Source organism: Vespa velutina, chromosome 18 (assembly GCF_912470025.1).
Source record: "Vespa velutina chromosome 18, iVesVel2.1, whole genome shotgun sequence".
Lineage (NCBI taxonomy): Eukaryota > Metazoa > Arthropoda > Insecta > Hymenoptera > Vespidae > Vespa > Vespa velutina.
Window position 1 is genome coordinate 3,025,221 of NC_062205.1, and position 17,500 is coordinate 3,042,720.

General features: G+C 36.8%; 1 protein-coding gene and 1 long non-coding RNA gene across 7 annotated transcripts in view; both read left to right on the forward strand.

Annotated features, from left to right (window-relative positions):
- Nucleotides 1–2,141, forward strand: part of LOC124955481 (nuclear hormone receptor E75-like) — a 148,457-nt gene extending 146,316 nt beyond the window's left edge. For all 6 annotated transcript variants that reach the window (XM_047509985.1, XM_047509982.1, XM_047509984.1 and 3 more), the window contains one exon: nt 1–2,141. This exon is cut by the window's left edge and continues 2,281 nt beyond it. The gene's annotated coding sequence lies outside the window, so the exon portion shown is untranslated.
- An 8,712-nt stretch (nt 2,142–10,853) lies between these two features.
- Nucleotides 10,854–17,500, forward strand: part of LOC124955286 — a 25,079-nt gene continuing 18,432 nt past the window's right edge. Inside the window, exon 1 of the long non-coding RNA XR_007102820.1 lies at nt 10,854–13,957. This is a non-coding gene — a long non-coding RNA (uncharacterized LOC124955286). The remainder of the gene's footprint in view (nt 13,958–17,500) is intronic.

Genomic DNA, 17,500 nt, shown 5'->3' on the forward strand with positions numbered 1-17,500 from the left:
ACTACTACTACTACTACTACTACCCACCTTGCGCAAAGAGTGTCGTTACGTACATGTATATGTATTTTACCGTCCGTGCGACGGCACACAGAGGAGAATCGAGCGTCCCGAGAGGATCAGAAGCAGAAGGAGAAGAAACAGGAGGAGGAAGAGGAGGAGGAGGACGACGAGGAGGAGGAGGTGGTGGTAGGGAGGAGGAGAAGGAGCTGCAGGAGGAGGAGGATGACAAAGTGCCAGGACACTCCGAGCGCGTGACAAACCAAATAATTTATTAATTTAAAATATTTTATCGATAATCCGCGCCTAAAGAAGACGCGCGGTGAGAAGTAGGAGGAGGACAAAGCTATGATACGAGAGGACCACATCTCCCTGACATATATAAAGAAACAGGAAGAGAGAGAAGAAGGGCTGAGGAGGAGGACGAGGAGGAGGAGGACGAGGAGGAGGAGGAGGAAGTGGAAGAAGAAGAAGAAGGAGGAGTAAGAGGAACAGGAGGAGGAAGAACAGGAGGAGGAAAAGGAGGAGAATGGAACGTTTCAGTGTCTATGAGTTTCTTTCGTTTCTTTTCTTCTTTCCGAGAGTGCGTATACGTGCACCTAAGGAAACGCGCTAAACTCGATCGAATTGGACGTTCATGCGCGCGCACGCAAATTTTGATCGACGTTTAAGAGCGCGGGATTCCAATAGTTGCACGATGCCGGATATAACAGAGAGTTTGAGAGGGACGAACAAAAAAAAAATAATAATAATAATGATAATAATAATAATAATAATAATAATAAAAGAAAGAAAGAGAGCAAAAGAAAAAGGAAAAGAAAAAAAAAGATGAAGAAGTAATAAAGAAAAAGAATAACCTATCGTTATCTCGCTATCAACCTATCTCGACCTATCTGTTTCTAGGCGAAACTAGAGGATAGACCGTGCTGCACCCCGTAAAGAAAAAAGAATTGAATGTTTACAGAAGATAAAAGCAAAAAGAAAAAAAAAAAAAAAAATTAATAATCTATTACATGTGATAATCATGGAAATCGCGCATCCTGTACAGTCTCCACCTCATTCATTGATCATCTACTCTACTATAATTATTGAATATTATTAAAAGTAATTAATTATTATTGTAATATCTCTGTAAGGTATAATAATCGTAAAAGTTATCATCTCGTGTACGTGTGAAGTATATATAGATAAAAAGGGTGAATCATAGAATGAGAGAAGTATAGTGGTTTTTTTTTTGTGTGCGTCTGTATGAGAGAGAGAGAGAGAGAGAGAGAGAAAACGCGTGCTTGTGGAAGCGAGTCGGGGCAATCGAAGTTTCTTCTGACCGATAGAGAGAGAGAGAGAGAGAGAGAGAGAGAGAGAGAGAGAGAGAGAGAGAGAGAAAGAGAGAGAGAGAGAGAGAGAGAAAGAGAGAGCGAGAGAGAGAGAAAGAGCAAGCGAGAAAGATAGAGAAGAAAGATATAGAAATAGAAATAGCGGCGATCTTTCGATTAATCGAGAGGGAAAACGCTAGATTCGATTTAAAGATTTAAGATGATTTTGTTATGAGACTGACCGGCCCGCCGCGGCCTCCAGTTTGCAATTACCGTACCTTTATACCGCGTGTCGTTTATCCCACGTACGAACGGGAGAATCGACGCGACGTTAATTATAATCCTCTAATCGCGTCGTGTAGCGAGATACAATAGATATCGTAGTAGGTGCCGCTTTCGAACGCGGCGAACACACAATATTACGTGTTTCGTGTGGCTGCATTGAAAGAGGAGAGAGAGTGCAAGGGTGATTACGTATATATACATCCGTATGTGTTGCGCGTGTGGCAAGGAGAGAGAGAGAGAGAGAGAGAGAGAGAGAGAGAGAGAGAGAGAGAGAGAGAGAGATACGTAGCGTTGTGAGGAAAAGACAAGGACGACGAGATGATTGTAGACGAAATAGATCGAAGGAGAAAGATTTGTTTTTTTTTCCCCCGTAGGATCAAAATACGATCATTGAAAAATAAAAGGGATGAGAAATTTAAAGAGTGTAAGGAATAGATGTACGTACGGATGGACGGACGAACAAACAGTGAGAGAGAGAGAGAGAGAGAGAGAGAGAGAGAGAGAGAGAGAGAGAGAGAGAGAGAGAGAGAGCTCCGAGATAGTATCGGCAAACGTTTTGTAAATATTAGAATCGTAAGGCTGAGTCCTAGTTGGCGCGAATGTGCGAAAAAGTTTTTCGTTGCTTTACGGATAATGCGTGAAAGAGGATAAAATGATAGAGATAGACGCGGCGGGCCGCCGCCGACGTGTTGTTGAGACGCCCGCCCCGCCCCCTTGACCCCCGGCATATTCAAGAGCGAACATACGGTACAGACACACATTAGAAAACACACAGGGAGATCATATACCATGTAACACACGGATATCATAGAAACATACGATAATACCGCAAAACTTACATACACACACACACACATACACATACACATGAATATATACGTAAACACAGGACACGCGCGCACGCACGCTCGAGAATACAATAATTCTTCAATACACGCTGAATTACGTGCTAGAAAAGACATTAAAAAAGAGAGAGAGAGAGAACGAGAGCGAGAGCGAGAGCGAGAGAGAGAGAGAGAGAGAGAGAGAGAGAGAGAGAGAATAAAGAAATAAATAAATAAATAAACACAATTAAATAGCAGTTCGCCTGAAGTCGCGATCCCGCAAAACAAAAAGAAGAAAAATAGAAAAGAAACTGGAGAAGAATTTCGCGGGATAGCGAAAAATCTATGAGGAAGCAGGAAACCTTTCCCCGACGAAAGAAAAAAAAAGAAAAGCCGCTTTTGCAAATCCCTTCGAAGCACACACACATACACATACACACACACACACAACAAATACGAAACAACACATACACGTACATCCGATATCATCGTCTCTCCTTGTCGCACGACGTACGGTATCGTAATACCGTACGCCGGCTGTTTAAAGGCCTGTATTTATTATATATTCCAGAATGAGAAATCCTATTTCCTCGGCAAAAGAAAATGAGACACAATTAATTAATTAATTTAATTAATTACTTAATTAATTAGCTTCTCGTCCGTGTGACACGCGTAGCGATCCATCCCCTCTCGTAGAAATCCTTCGTTCCACTTGCTTCTTCACCACACGCTACCCACTCCACTATACTACTACTACTACTACTACTACTACTACTACTACTATTACTACTACTATCACTACCATTATCATTACCACTACCACTACAGCTACTACTTTCTCCGTATCCCTATCCGTAATCCCGATTTTCCCGAAACGGCTTCTATCCTCGATACTACAAAACTACACGAGCAGACAAACACATTCACGCAGATTCGAACACACAGAAACACACAAACACATACACACGCGCGTATTTCTTGTCTTGTCACAATACTCCCCTCCTTCATCCTCTCCCCCCATCCACCGATTCATCCCTTATCATCATCGATCCCTTTCTTTTTCCCCCAGCCGCTGTCGCAATCGCCGCCGCCGCCGCCAGAGAAAAACCTATCACCCTGTCCCTTCTTCATTATTCCCGTCTCAAAAATAAAATCCTCTCCTACGTATTCCCTCTCCCGCCCTTTCGACACACCCCACCTCCCACTCCACCAACCCTCGGACAAACTAGCGTTGATATTCGTAATACTTGTTATGCATAAACCTACACATAATGATTATTATAGTAAACGATACATAAAGTATGATATATTTCTCTATCCAATAAGAAATGAGATACAAAGAGAGAAAGAGAGCGAGAGAGAGAGAGAGAGAGAGAGAGAGAGAGCGCGCGCGCGAGAGAGAGAGAGAGAGCCGTTGTTTCTGGGGTGGAAATGATAAGGAAAATAAAGAAAAAGAAAAAAAATTTTTTTTGCGAGAAAGTGAAAATAAGAAAGCAGGTGTATGAAGATAGGGAGGAGAATGTGAAAAAGGAAGAAAAAAAAATTAATAAAAACTTACTCTACACGCAAGAAATACAAAAGAAGCCAGCCCCGCATATTGCCCAGTGAGCACGTCATTTTGTACGCTTGGGAGTTGTGAGGTCGTCTGAATAAACATTGTCTGGTGAATTATACATAAAAAAAAAAAAAAAGAAAAAAAAAATAATAATACGGAAGATCTCGTTATTTCACCCGTACTCGAAAGCCATTCATTATGTTCCTCGTCATCCCTCGAAAACTTTCTACTATTTCCTCGTTTGTTCTTCCATTTCTTCGTCTTTTTCTTTCTTTTCTTTTTCGTTCGTATTCTTTCTTCTCGTTCGCATCTTTTACATTTTACGCGAAACGTTATAGCGAATTTTCAGCTAAAACGACGGAAGAGTGTGGAGAGGGTGGAAAGTGAGGAGGAGGAGATCATCATCATCATCATCATCATCATCTTTTCTCTTGGCTGAGCGTGATGTACTCCTTCATTTCTCATCGTATCGTACTATTGCGAGAACTTTTCTAATATAGGCTATTATTACCGTCTGTGTAAGTATCCTAAGAGAAAGTATATAGTTTCGAGAAAATCATCAGAAGTCGGCCCCCGACGAGAATCACTTTCGTTCTACCTCGATCTTCTCTTATATTTTACGAGCGAAGAAAGCAACGCGCGCCGTTGAAATCTTCATCGGTATATCTATGTATATAAATAAATATGTACATACATATGTATCTATGCATGCATGTAATAGTATATGTATGTATATACAATTCTGTTGTAACACATGATCGCCGAAAGATCGATTTCTCGATACTCAAATTGTTTCAATTATCTTCAATATAATCTCCAATTTCCAATAAATACCAATAAAGAGAACACACACACACACACACACACACATATATATATATATATATATAGAAAGAGAGAGAGAGGTATATCGTAAGGTTACGTAATTTTATATCTATAGTTAAACGTTCGCAGTTACATGTACGATAGATATCAACGTATCTATTTATTTATCTACCTACCTATCTACCTACCTACCTACCTACCTATCTACCTACCTACCTACCTATCTACCTACCTACCTGTCAAATTAAAATCGCCCACGCGACAAAAGATCCGAGGGCGGAAGCTATTGGATCCGCGCGTGCCACAAGGTGAGCACGCGACCGTTGCCACGCAACACGCCTCCATTTTTCCACCATCTTCATTCCTTCTACCGATTACTATACGAAACATATATGCATATATCCATACGTTATTACGCCATTACTATTTCATTAAATCATCTCTTCTTCCTGCAATAAAATACATTTCAAGCGTCCATGTTTTACTCTGCCCAATCTTTTTTTTTCTTTCTTTCTTCTTTTTTTTTTTCTTTTTTTTTTTTTCTTCTTCATTTATTATTATTAATCATCCAACGTTATTAATCGAGAAAAATATATATTTAATTAAAAATCGTTCCAAATGAAAAAGAGAAAAAGAAAAAGATAAATGAAATAAGAATATAAATATTGTCATGTATCTTCGGATCTTACGATTTATATAACAACGTCCTTTCTCTCGACTTGTATAAATGTAATATTATTGAAAATGATCGAAGGCATGTTTTTATTGATATTTTGTTTTCTCTCTCTCTCTCTCTCTCTCTCTCTCTCTCTCTCTCTCTCGCACTCAATCTCTTGCGTACGTGATCGTTGAAACGATTTACGATAAGTATTAACCTTTGAGACGCCCTTCGTATAGAGACGAACTGTGTCCTAACGCATCCCTTCGTCGTTGTCGTCGTCGTCTTCTTCGTTGCCAACACAAAAGCCGGCTCGCACGTTCAAGGTCCGAGCGAGGTCGCACGTTGCCATCCTCTCTCTCTCTCTCTCTCTCTCTCTCTCTTTTTTTCGTTCTTTCTTTTTTTCTCTTTCTCTCCTCCTTCCTTTTCTCTTATCGAGACAAAGAGCCGTCGAGAATACCTCGCCCTTCCCGCACCGATTAACCTCGAAACCTTCTTCTTCCCGTCTCGCAGACTGAAATAATAATATCCCCTTCTTCCTAGCGATCTTTTTTCAATACCGATGTCTCTATTAATATTCTTACGACGTCATCCATATAAGTATATTCGTATGTGTCTGTCTTTGCTTGTCATGTATGTATGTATATGTGTTTGTTTGTTTGTTTGTTGTGTGTACGCGTGCGATGAATCGGATTAACTAATTACTTTTATTTACTATACAAAATGAAAAATATTGTGATTTGTAAAAATTCAGTATTACGCTTTATTAATTAATTGTATATATATATATATATATATGCACATACTTTTTGATCTTGATCAAAAAGATAATCGTAATATTTATGTATATCGTTCGATCACGTCCATCCTTTTTTCATAGAGAGAAATAGAGAAGATCAGCTATCTCGATAATACCGCGCTAATTCTCTCGGAAGAATTTATCGATATCTCAGAAAGTCCCTATGTGATACTTCTTCCTATCTCATTTCGTTCGGGGATTAGGGTTGTAGAATAAATGATAAGGGGATAGATGATATGAAATATGGTGGACGAAAAATGGATACAAAAGGATAAACCTTATGATAATCGAGTGGTAAAATGGAAGAAACAATGAGGCAAAAGCGAAACCAAAGTTGAGTTTAAAAATTAAAGTTAGTATCTCGTTGAAGGCCGATTAACATTAACATAAATATGAACGATATGGTATAAATACATGGCCAAAGAGGTTTTATACACGTGGAAACATAGACGCGATAAGTCTCCATGAGACTCGTAATCGTAAATCTTTACTTCGACCTCGTCTGCTACTCGGTATAACTTTCTATTACGAAAAATGACATTTGCGATCGTCGGGAAGACCGGAATCAATGACCATAACGACACGAAATAACGAAGAAACGTTCGTCGGCTATGGCGAGAAAATATTATTTTAATATCAATGAAAACTCATCGTAATAATGTTCTATCCTATGAAAAGACATCGATTATTTCAAAGACAAAAATTTATTCTACGCTCGATCATTTGCTTTTCCTTTTTCTCATTCTCCTCTCTTCTTCTTTTTCCCCGTGTAAGGAAAGAAAAAAAGAAAAGAAAAAGAAAGAGAAAAAGATAAAGAAAAAGAAAAAAAAGTGGAAAGACGGAAAGAAATCCATAATACAAACGAAAAATAATATTGGCCTATACACTCGTCGGCACACATCGTGTATTCCTCGTCGAAATTCGAAGGCTGTCTTTCGTCGAGGGGTAGCAAATAAAGGAGAGAAAGAGAGAGGGGGAGAGAGAGAGAGAGAGAGAGAAGAATGGGGAGGAAGGGGTAGCTGGGTCAGAAGGAATAGAAAGGACGAAGAAAAATAGAGTGAGAGAGAGGGAGGTAAGGAAAAAAAAAAAAAAAAGAACGAACGCACTCATTTTATCTTGCTCGAAGCTTTCTTCTTCTTCTTCCGGGTCAACGTACCCCTGTCCTCGGTCCCTTTTCGCTCATGCGCTCCCTTCATCCCTTTTAGCTCGTCCTACGTTTTACCACCCACGTTCGAGCTTTCCACGTGCCAAGGTCACGACCCCCGTGCGAAAAAGCAAAGCGTCCGACGGAATAGGCTCGTCGATGCTCGTCCCACTGCTTTTCCACCCCCCTTGCCCGAAATGAGAATTTACGAGTAGCTTGGCCTTCGAACGGCAACGAGCCACGCGTGCCACTCTTCGAAAAATAGGGGCGGTCTTCCGAGAGACCTTTCTCCCTTTCGATAAACTCTTCTACGCAGAAAAAAGATCTTTTCTCTCTCTCTCTCTCTCGCTCTCTCTCGATCTATCTAAATCTTATTTTATCGCAAACTAATCGTTTCCTTTTTTTTCTTTCTTTTTTTTTTTCTTTAATACAAATATAAAAACTTATCAATCTCCATTATGTTTATCAATCTACGTATTTTATAGAATCAAACGTACGTTAATTTGACGATAAAGCTAATAGACAGAGAGCGCGAATAACTATACTTTATAAATAAAGATTTTAGTATAAAGAAACGTGGGAAGGGATGAGACTAAGGATAGATAGAGGAGAAGAAAACAAAAAAAGAAAAGATGAAAGAAGATAAGGAAAGATCTCGCCTGATCCTTCGTCGTAGACTCATATCGGATGCGTCGCAGACTCATATCGGAGAGCTGATTCTGACCGACGACGACGACGACGACGACGACGACGAGTCCTCTCTCTTTCTTTCTTTTCTTCTTCTGTTTTTTTTTTCTTTTTTTTTTTCATTCTTTTATTCTTTCATTCTTTCCTTCTTTCTTGTCTCGATATAAAAATAAAGCGGCTACTCGACCTTCATTCACCTTAGATCGCATCTGTCCCGTCTCGTCTCATTTCTACGATTAAATCTTTTCCAAGCTGCACCGTCGTCCTCCAACGTCGTCGATATCTAAGTCAACCGTGGATAATAAAGGATGGAATAAGAAATAATGGAATGAGAGAAAATGGTTGAAGAATCGTCATTGTTTTTACCGAAACAAATAAAACGTAAAAAGGCGAAAAAAAAAAGAGGAAAAAAAAAGAAAGGGAATGACGTCACGCAATTCACAGACGGGATCAAACGATGGGACGTCAGGTGTGTGTGTGCATGTGTTTTTTCCAAAAATACATCGTGGAATATAAAAATGAATGTGCGCTAAGTCGATAAATCGATCGTCAATGGTATGCATGCATGTTTATACGAATTGGTTGCTATAGAGAGAGAGAGAGAGAGAGAGAGAGAGAGAGAGAGAGAGGGAGAGAAAGAGAAACGTATTAAGAATTTCATACCTAAGTACTTATCTATATGTATATACATAAATATGATTTTCTCCTGATATACGACGTACACTTTCTAACTTCTAACTTATACTACATCGTAAGATTTAATTTACGATCGTTCATTCTGAGATGAAATATTTTGAATAATCGAAATTTGTAATATTTTAAATGTAAATAAATAATATCATAGTATTTACTGTACAATGGTATTATTAACATAACGTGGTATCTGACTTTGTTCTGTCATAAACAACAAATAATTTTCGTCATATATAAAAATTACTTAATATCGCGATATTGTTCGTTTAAAAATTTTATTAAAAATTTTCTGATAATATCTGATGATTGTAAACGTCCAACTTCTATGTCAATGGATTACCGACACTTATTACCGTGACTTATCTAGAACGACCAGATAGAATGTTGAGGTGAGCCGGAATGGAATATCGCGAACAGGGTTACAGAAAAGTGTGACGGGATAGTGGAAAAAAAAAAATGGAGCACCCAAGAACGACGAGGTTTAAGTAACTTCGAGGGAATAAGGGGTAAGGGACTTTGGAAATTGCGTCGTTCGTTATTGGCCTTCGTCAGGATTAAGAATCTTGTTTACTTGATAAAATATTTTTTTTTCTTTTTTTTTTTTATTAACAAATTTCTAAAAGTTGAATTTGTTTCGTCGTCAATGAAAATTTCCTTTATATATTTTTCTATAGAAATTTCAGATAACCGTTCGTTCGTTCGTTCGTAGTCTGAAAAAAAATTACCACAAGGTCCATCGAGACGAAAAAGGAATATTAATCTCTTTCAGTATCCCGAAAGGGCTCTATAATTCTTTCTCTAATTTCTCTTTTTGCTTGTTTCTTTTTTTTTTTTTTTTTTTTTAACGTGAAAAACAATTGTCCCGATAATACATAACAGTCGAGAGAAACGCACGTGATACCAATTGACGCATGGTTTTGTTTAACAGCACCGATCGTCGGCAACCCTAATGAAAAGTGGTATACGACCATATGGCCCATTTACGTACCTACACCAATCCGAAATAATATAATGACGAAATAATGACTTCCCATGTCCTTTTACAAAGACTTTTTCTTTTTCTATTTTTTTTTCTTCTTTTTTCTTTGCTTTTTTTTTTTTATTCTTCGTCCTTCACTGCTTCGAAACAGGACGATACAATTATTTCATCTTTTTCCATGGAATCAAATAAATAGGATTTATTAGATATATACTTGGAACAAATATATATTTATATATATATATATATATATTTAGAAGGAGAAAGAATATAGGAGTCAATATTAAATGTTTGCTTTCTTTGTTATATCCCAACAAAGAGTTCCCTTGATTCGATCGTCCCTTAAGTAGAACTCCCATTGATCGTTTTATTCATTTAATTAGAAGGGTCTTAATTTTCTTTGTTCCTTTTAAGTACAGAAAACAGAGAGGGATTATTATTTCGTTTCTCGTTCGAATTTCGAAATAATTTTGCGTTGGTATTCGTGGTGTTCTTATTCGCGAGGATCCTCCGTATTGGACATAGATAAGAGTGGTATATCAACGAGCAAGCTTTTACCTCAAATATTTGAATAGAAGGCGAAACGACAGGAGCCTACGACGTGCGATATTTACTTCGCAAATCACACAGCTGACGAGAATCGTTACGTTCTCTCTCCTTCTCTCTCTCTCTCTCTCTCTCTCTCTCTCTCTCTCTCTCTCTCTCTCTCATGGTCATCTTATCATTGTGAATTATCGATCCTATTGATTTTTCAACTGCGCACTGTTTCCTCCATGCATTCATCGATAATACTGTTCTTATAAATATATTAGATTAATATTATATAATATTATATAATATCTCTTGTATCAGATTCGTATTATATAATATGTATATTTAATATAATCTAATATTTCCTAATGCATCAGATTACGTAACATCGGTCTTTAAATTTTCTTAATCATCCATACACGCACAATGATTAATTTAATAATATTTTATTCTTATCTACATACGATTATTAATGATTTCAAATTATATAAGAAATTATATATATATATATATATATTTTTTTTTTTTTCAAGTTTATAAAAGTCATACGAGATTGTAGAGCTTCAAACTGTACGATATCCATTAAAATTAAAATTAAAAAAAAAAAAAAGAAAAAAAAAGAAAAAAGAAAAAGAAAGATAAAAGAAATCCTATCTGCAAGTTCATCGAAATATTTCCGCTATAGCTTTCAAAAGAAATCGCTTTTCTCTCGGCTATTTCGATTTAATACCAAACGCAAATCTAGTACCGACACGGTAAATCCACGCAACTGTGCATGTATTAAATGTGTACATACACAAACATAGATATCTATTTACGTACTCGCAATTTACGAATGCAACACGTTTTCACTCTTTCGTTTCTCTTTCATTCTTGCGGCTAACGTTTCTCGATAACGAACACGTACATACATATATCGTTGCATTTCATTCCGTTGCTTGTCTCTTCTAGAAAGTGAAACATGTAATCACGAAAAATGCATCGATTATCATAATTAAGAACCTCGTGAAATTAAAATGAGCGCAAATCAGTTTGTTTTCTTTTTTATTCTTTTTTCCATATTTTTTCTTTTTTTCTTTTTTTTTTTTTTTTTCTTTTCTTTATTTTCATAATTTCAATTTAAGTTTGTGTGCGCATACATTTTTTCACATTTAGATTACGTACACACACACACACGCGTATATATACAAATACATATGTATATATATATAGATCAATGTCATTGGGTGCATCAATACAATTGCAGACGATTTCTAAGAACAATATACGTTGACAGGTTTAACGGGAAAAAACGAAGACTCGTGGATGACGTAGACCATCGTTTCAACGTCATCCGGTAAGCAATCAACAACGTTTAATCATAATCATCGAATCATTATAATTCGATAATCAAAGAAAAAAAAATGCACACACACACATACAAAGAAGCAATAATTATTCCATACAAAATTATATAGATAATAGAAGTTTACGACAAAAAAAAAGGGAAATAATAATAATAATAATAATAATAATAATAATTACAACAAAGTTAATCTCGTTTATAGATAAATCAAATGGAACAATATATTGTATCATATCGTTTTTTGTAATATTGCGATATTCGAAAAAAAAAAAAAAAATGATAAAATTACAGATACATAAGGTATATAAAATCGTTCCCGTTCGATCTACCATTACTTCATCCCACGGATTATTGCAACGATATATTAGATATCCAATAAATTAGATAACGAAAGGGAAAATTGTTTTTACTTATGATAACGAATAGGTATGAAATTATCGTTTGGATTTTCATTTTCTTAGATAGATCTGTTATCTAGGTTTCGCGAAAACCTGAAAGGAAGGTTATAACAATGACTTCCTGCGTCCGCTTACCATGCGGACACGTTACGAGGCATTCTCTTCCTTTTACACGACCTCGGGACTACGACTCGGCAAGAGTCGATTACTCACGGTCCCGTTAAAACCCGTTGATATCGGTCCGTAGTGGCCCCGACTAGTCTGAATCAACGACCCACTTCAAGCCACGAAACGGTCTCACGTTTCGTCTTTTTCTCTCTCTCTCTCTCTCTCACACACACACACACACACACACACACACACATATATATACACACACATACATACACACATACACAAGGACGCAGCCCGGGAAAAACAATCGTTTCGAGTAAAGGACATTTGACGTCGTTAACTCGACATAAATCTATTTTATCAAAATACATATACTTGTATATAAATTTATTTATATAGAAAAAATTCATTTATTATTATCATTATTGATTATTATTATTTATTGTTAATAAGATACAAACGTGTTACGTCAAATTCAATATTGACGATGATCGCAACTGACATATCTCCGATTATTATCAACCGGATGACTACGTTTACATATTGACGTAATTTTACATCGAAATGCTTTTAGGAAAATGTATATCGACACAACCGGATGTTTTTGATTCTCAACGATTTAAACGTCCATCGAATTTCCTCTTCGTAAATCGCCATGACTAGGATAGTTATCGTGAAGAGGGAAAAAAACAAGAGAAAAAAAAGAAAATCAAGAAAAATGGAAGGAAAAGAAGAAAGAAGAAAAAGGAAAAAAAGAGAAAAAAAAGAGAGAGAGAGAGAGAGAACGCTCGAAAGAAAACATCCGATAAGATTCATTTAATAGTTTCAGGAAAAAATGAAGCATCGGATTCGAACTAAATACATCCGGAGATTAGAATATCTGGATTTTCCAATGACCGTGAGAATAACCAGGATATAAATGATCGGAAGTTATCGATGATGTTCGAGAGATAGACGAACTTACGTACTTAATTATCTACATATATATATATATATATGTGTGTGTGTGTGTGTATCCGATAGCGAATATATTTCTTTCTTTCTTTCTTTCTTTCTTTCTTTCTTTCTTTCTTTCTTTATCTCTATATCTAATTCAAACTCTATCTCTATCTCTATCTCTCTATCTTTATCTTTATCTATTGGTCGCGGCACGAGAACGTGGCATGTTAGTAGGGTCGACGAACCGAGGGATTTCCTCTTCTCTTTAGTACTGCGACGAGGCCGAGGTGACCATACGGTATTTCCTTTCGGTCGCTCTCGAGAGAGAGCGCGGGAGTAAACGCGACCGCACGGTCATTGTTAGGGTCCGTTGGAGAGGAGGAGGAAGAAGGAGGAAGAGGAACGGAGGAAGCAAAGAGAGGAGAGGAGTGAAAAGAGAAGAGAAGAGAAGAGAAGAGAAGAGAAGAGAAGAGAAGAGAAGAGAGGAGAGGAGTGCCGTGGAGTGGAATGGAGTCGAGTCGTGAGGAGAGGAAAGGAGAGGAGAGGAGGAGACTGTATAACTGTACCATCTATCGCGAGAGGCGGCCTGTCAGCTCTTTTCAGGGTTCACGAACCTCGTTCTCCTCGGTGTGTTCCGACCGAATCCGAAGGTCGTTGCTCCAGATCTCAAGAGCTCTCTCGCGAAATACCTCTCTTACGGCCCTTTTCTCTCTCTCTCTCTCTCTCTCTCTCTCTCTCTCTCTCTCTCTCTCTCTCTCTCTCTCTCTCTATTCGAAGTTCCTCTTCGGAGGATCGAAGAGATAACGAGGGATGCTCGAGATATATCAAAAGAAAAATCCGATGATGAATCGTTCGACGGAGAATTTCGTTCGTACGTGTCTCTTTTTTTTCTCTTTTTTCCCCACTTTTTTCTTTCTCTTCTCTCTCTCTCTCTCTCACTCTCTCTCCCCTCTGTTGGGATTATCGCTTCACACGAAACGATCTAATTAATTATTTCAAATTTACTTAAACGATCACTCATCGATATATTAACGTCGATGTTATTTGTTGAATTCTACCGCGTTAATAATGTTAAAAGTTATTATAGTTAATTGAGATAGATAAGAAATAATAATAAGAGTGTCGATTGACTCTCCCTTTCGAAATAGCTCGCGCTTAAAACGCTTTCTAAAAACTAATGATACATATCAGTCGCGTTGTATAGCCAGAAGCTATTTGAGTCTCTAATTCGAAAACAGCAACATCGTCATCCTATCGTCCATTTTCTTTCTCCATCCACTTCTACGTTTTCTTTTTTTTTTTTTTTTTCCTTTTTTCTTCTTTGAGGCGTGGTCAAACGTATTCGATCAGCGAGGTCACGTTGCCAGCTTCGATCCATCGATCGGTCATTGGCCAGATATCTTCGCAGCAGTCCTTGATAATAATAGTAGCCCGTAATTCGATTGAACGTTTTGCTAAAACGATAAGACGAGTGCGGTCTACGCGCGGTAACGCGCGCGGAGTCAAGTGACCCTGAGAGTTCAAGAACGCCGGGTGAACGGCCGGCCGGTTCGTGCTACACAGTGATTTTGCCTGCCCTCCGCACCTCACCCTTCTCTCCTCATGCCTCCCCACGTCTCCTCTCCTCCCCTTCTTCTTTACTCCCTCAGCCTTTCGCCTCCTCGTTCGCTTTTCAAACGGTAACGTTCGGCTTCTTCGCAAAGAGATTCGAACGAAGGGATGAGCCAGCACATATGTCAGATCAGTTGTCAAACGCGAAATATCTCCTTTTTCTATGGTCTGAAAATATTTTTTCTCCGATCGATAACGTCATTCTTCGTTCATCCTCGAAGATAAATAATAAAAAGAGAACAAAATTATTACCAGAGAAAAAGAAATATATATATATATATATATATATATATATATATATATATATATAGGGCGATACGCTAAGTCCGAAGATTTTTAAAAAGAAAGTATCGGTCAAAAGGATCAATCTCCATATCTCGTTTAAACAAGAGTACTCTCATTAAAAAGGAGTCACATTCATATTCGCATAAATTAGGAAGGAATTGCCCGTTCCCGTTTTTTTTCTTTCAATTCAAGATCCAGACCCGTTAACAGAATGACTCTATTTAGACTTCCTCTTTTATCTTTTCATTGACCACGATCTCAAATTTTTCAACCAGTTTTCAAAGTTGTCCTCTCGACCGCGATATGGTTACATATATATATATATATATATATATATATATATATATATATATATATACACGTAGTAAATAGATCTATAAGTTTATAGGGTTATCTTTTCGATATCAAGGAATAATAGGAAAGAGAGGAGGAAAAAAAATCGTATTGTAATAGGACAGTAATATTAATCAAACGTAAATTTGGAATTAGTATACATTTATCTTTCTTTACGTAATAATAATCACGATGAAAATTTCGAAAAAAGATATATAATTGATATTTTTTTTTTTTTTTTTTTTTTTTTTAATATGATTGAACGAGAAAAGGAGGAAAAAAGAGAGAGAAAGAAAAATGAGAAAGAGAGAGAGAGAGAGAGAGAGAGAGAGAGAGAGAGAGAAAGAAACTGACTGCGTCTCACTGAATGCATCGTGTAAATTAGACACGATAGACCCCCTATCGAATTAACCTTCGCTCCGCCAAAGATCGCCCTCGACACTGGCCGATGATTTAGAGATTAATTCGAGTTCAAGAACGTAACATGACCTTCCGATGGATCTGCTTACGAGCATAACCAGCTAACAGCGCATGGGGTTTGAAGTTCTATTCGATGATTGATTATTAAATCATTTCTTAAAATTTACGAAGAGGCATCCTCGTGTTCTCAGCGTTTAAAAATATATCCAATATTTATATTATCTTGGATTATATACGATTGATTTTATTATTTCGATTATTTGGTAATAATAGATAGTAAAAGTTCGATATAAGCGATAATATATTTTTATCGCTGAATATTTTTTTACAGATAAACTGGTTTAAGTTTTTAACGCGTGTAAAAAATTTTCATCGATTTCAATGAGTAAAAGGAAGATAGATAGAGAGAGAGAAAGAAAGAAAGAAAGAGACAATCAAATACTTCCCAGAGACAGAATCGATTGATGATTGCTCATTGCTCGCACGTTCACTGGCCGCGTTACTCACTCGAAAAGTCATCCTAGTCGACCGTGAAATTCTCGGGATTTCTTTTCGTAGAAGCGTCTCGAACGTAACGCGGTAGAGCGCCAAGAGGTCAGCCATCGCGAGTCCGTTGGCCTCTTTAAAGAACGAAAGAGCTCGTCCTCTTCGGTAAACGGCGAACGCAACGTACGGTGTCTGTAGATATTTTCATTTCTTTTTCTTTCTTTATTTCTTTTTTTTCTTTTTCATTTGCACTCTTCTTGTTTCATAAAAAAAAAGCAAAAAAATATCTTTCATATGTGTATATATGTATATATATATATATATATATTTTGTACCCTTATAATATTTAATATTAAGAATTATCAATGCTAACGTCGTAGATACGAAGGAGGAATGAAAAATAAATGCATGTAAAATTGGAATATAAAAGATACTATACGATGTTGTTATTTGTTTATACATAAGATGTGAAATATTAATCGAATGAAAATAAAAAAAAAAGAAGCGCAAATTCATACGGATATAAATTATCAAACATTGTTTCGATTAAAAAAGAAAGAAAAAAAAAGAAGCACAAGAAAAAAGAAAAATAATCACGCGTACACAGTGTGCGTTAATATTATTTTTTTCCTGTCCTTTTTTTTTTTTTCTTTTTTTTTTTTGATATAAAGTACGAAACATTTTTAATAAAAAAGAAAAGAAAAAAAAAAAAGGAAACAAAAAAAGAATTCGTCAAATCAATCGTTCGAAATAATTAAAACCATGAAAAATTCGATCATTATATATATTGTTCGATCTCGATAAATGACACGTGTGTAAAAAGTAAATAATAGGAAATAAATAAAAAAAAAAAAAAAAAAAAGAAAAGAGAAAGAAAAAAAAAGACAAGAGAAGGAACGAATGAACGAACGGAGAATCGTTCAATCTTGTATTGTGTCAGCCCTCGTTACTCTCTTCTCGTTCTTTTTCAGTGCCAAGATCGAACAATGTGCTGACGGTAGTCGCGAGATCGCGTTAGCGTGGAACGTCCAAGGTCAACCCTCACCCATGACCTCGGTTCAAAAAGAGCGAGGGAAAGGGGTAACGGGGTAACAAAGGGAACGTAACTCGATAGCTATCGTTTTTATGCTGACCTATCAAAAAGACTATCCTACCTTACCCCTATCCTTCTCTCTCTCTCTCTCTCTATTTCTTGATCTTTTATCTTTTCTTTTATTAAATTAAATTTCTTTTAAACGTATGAATATGAATTCGAGTAATAGAGTTAAAGAAAAAGAAA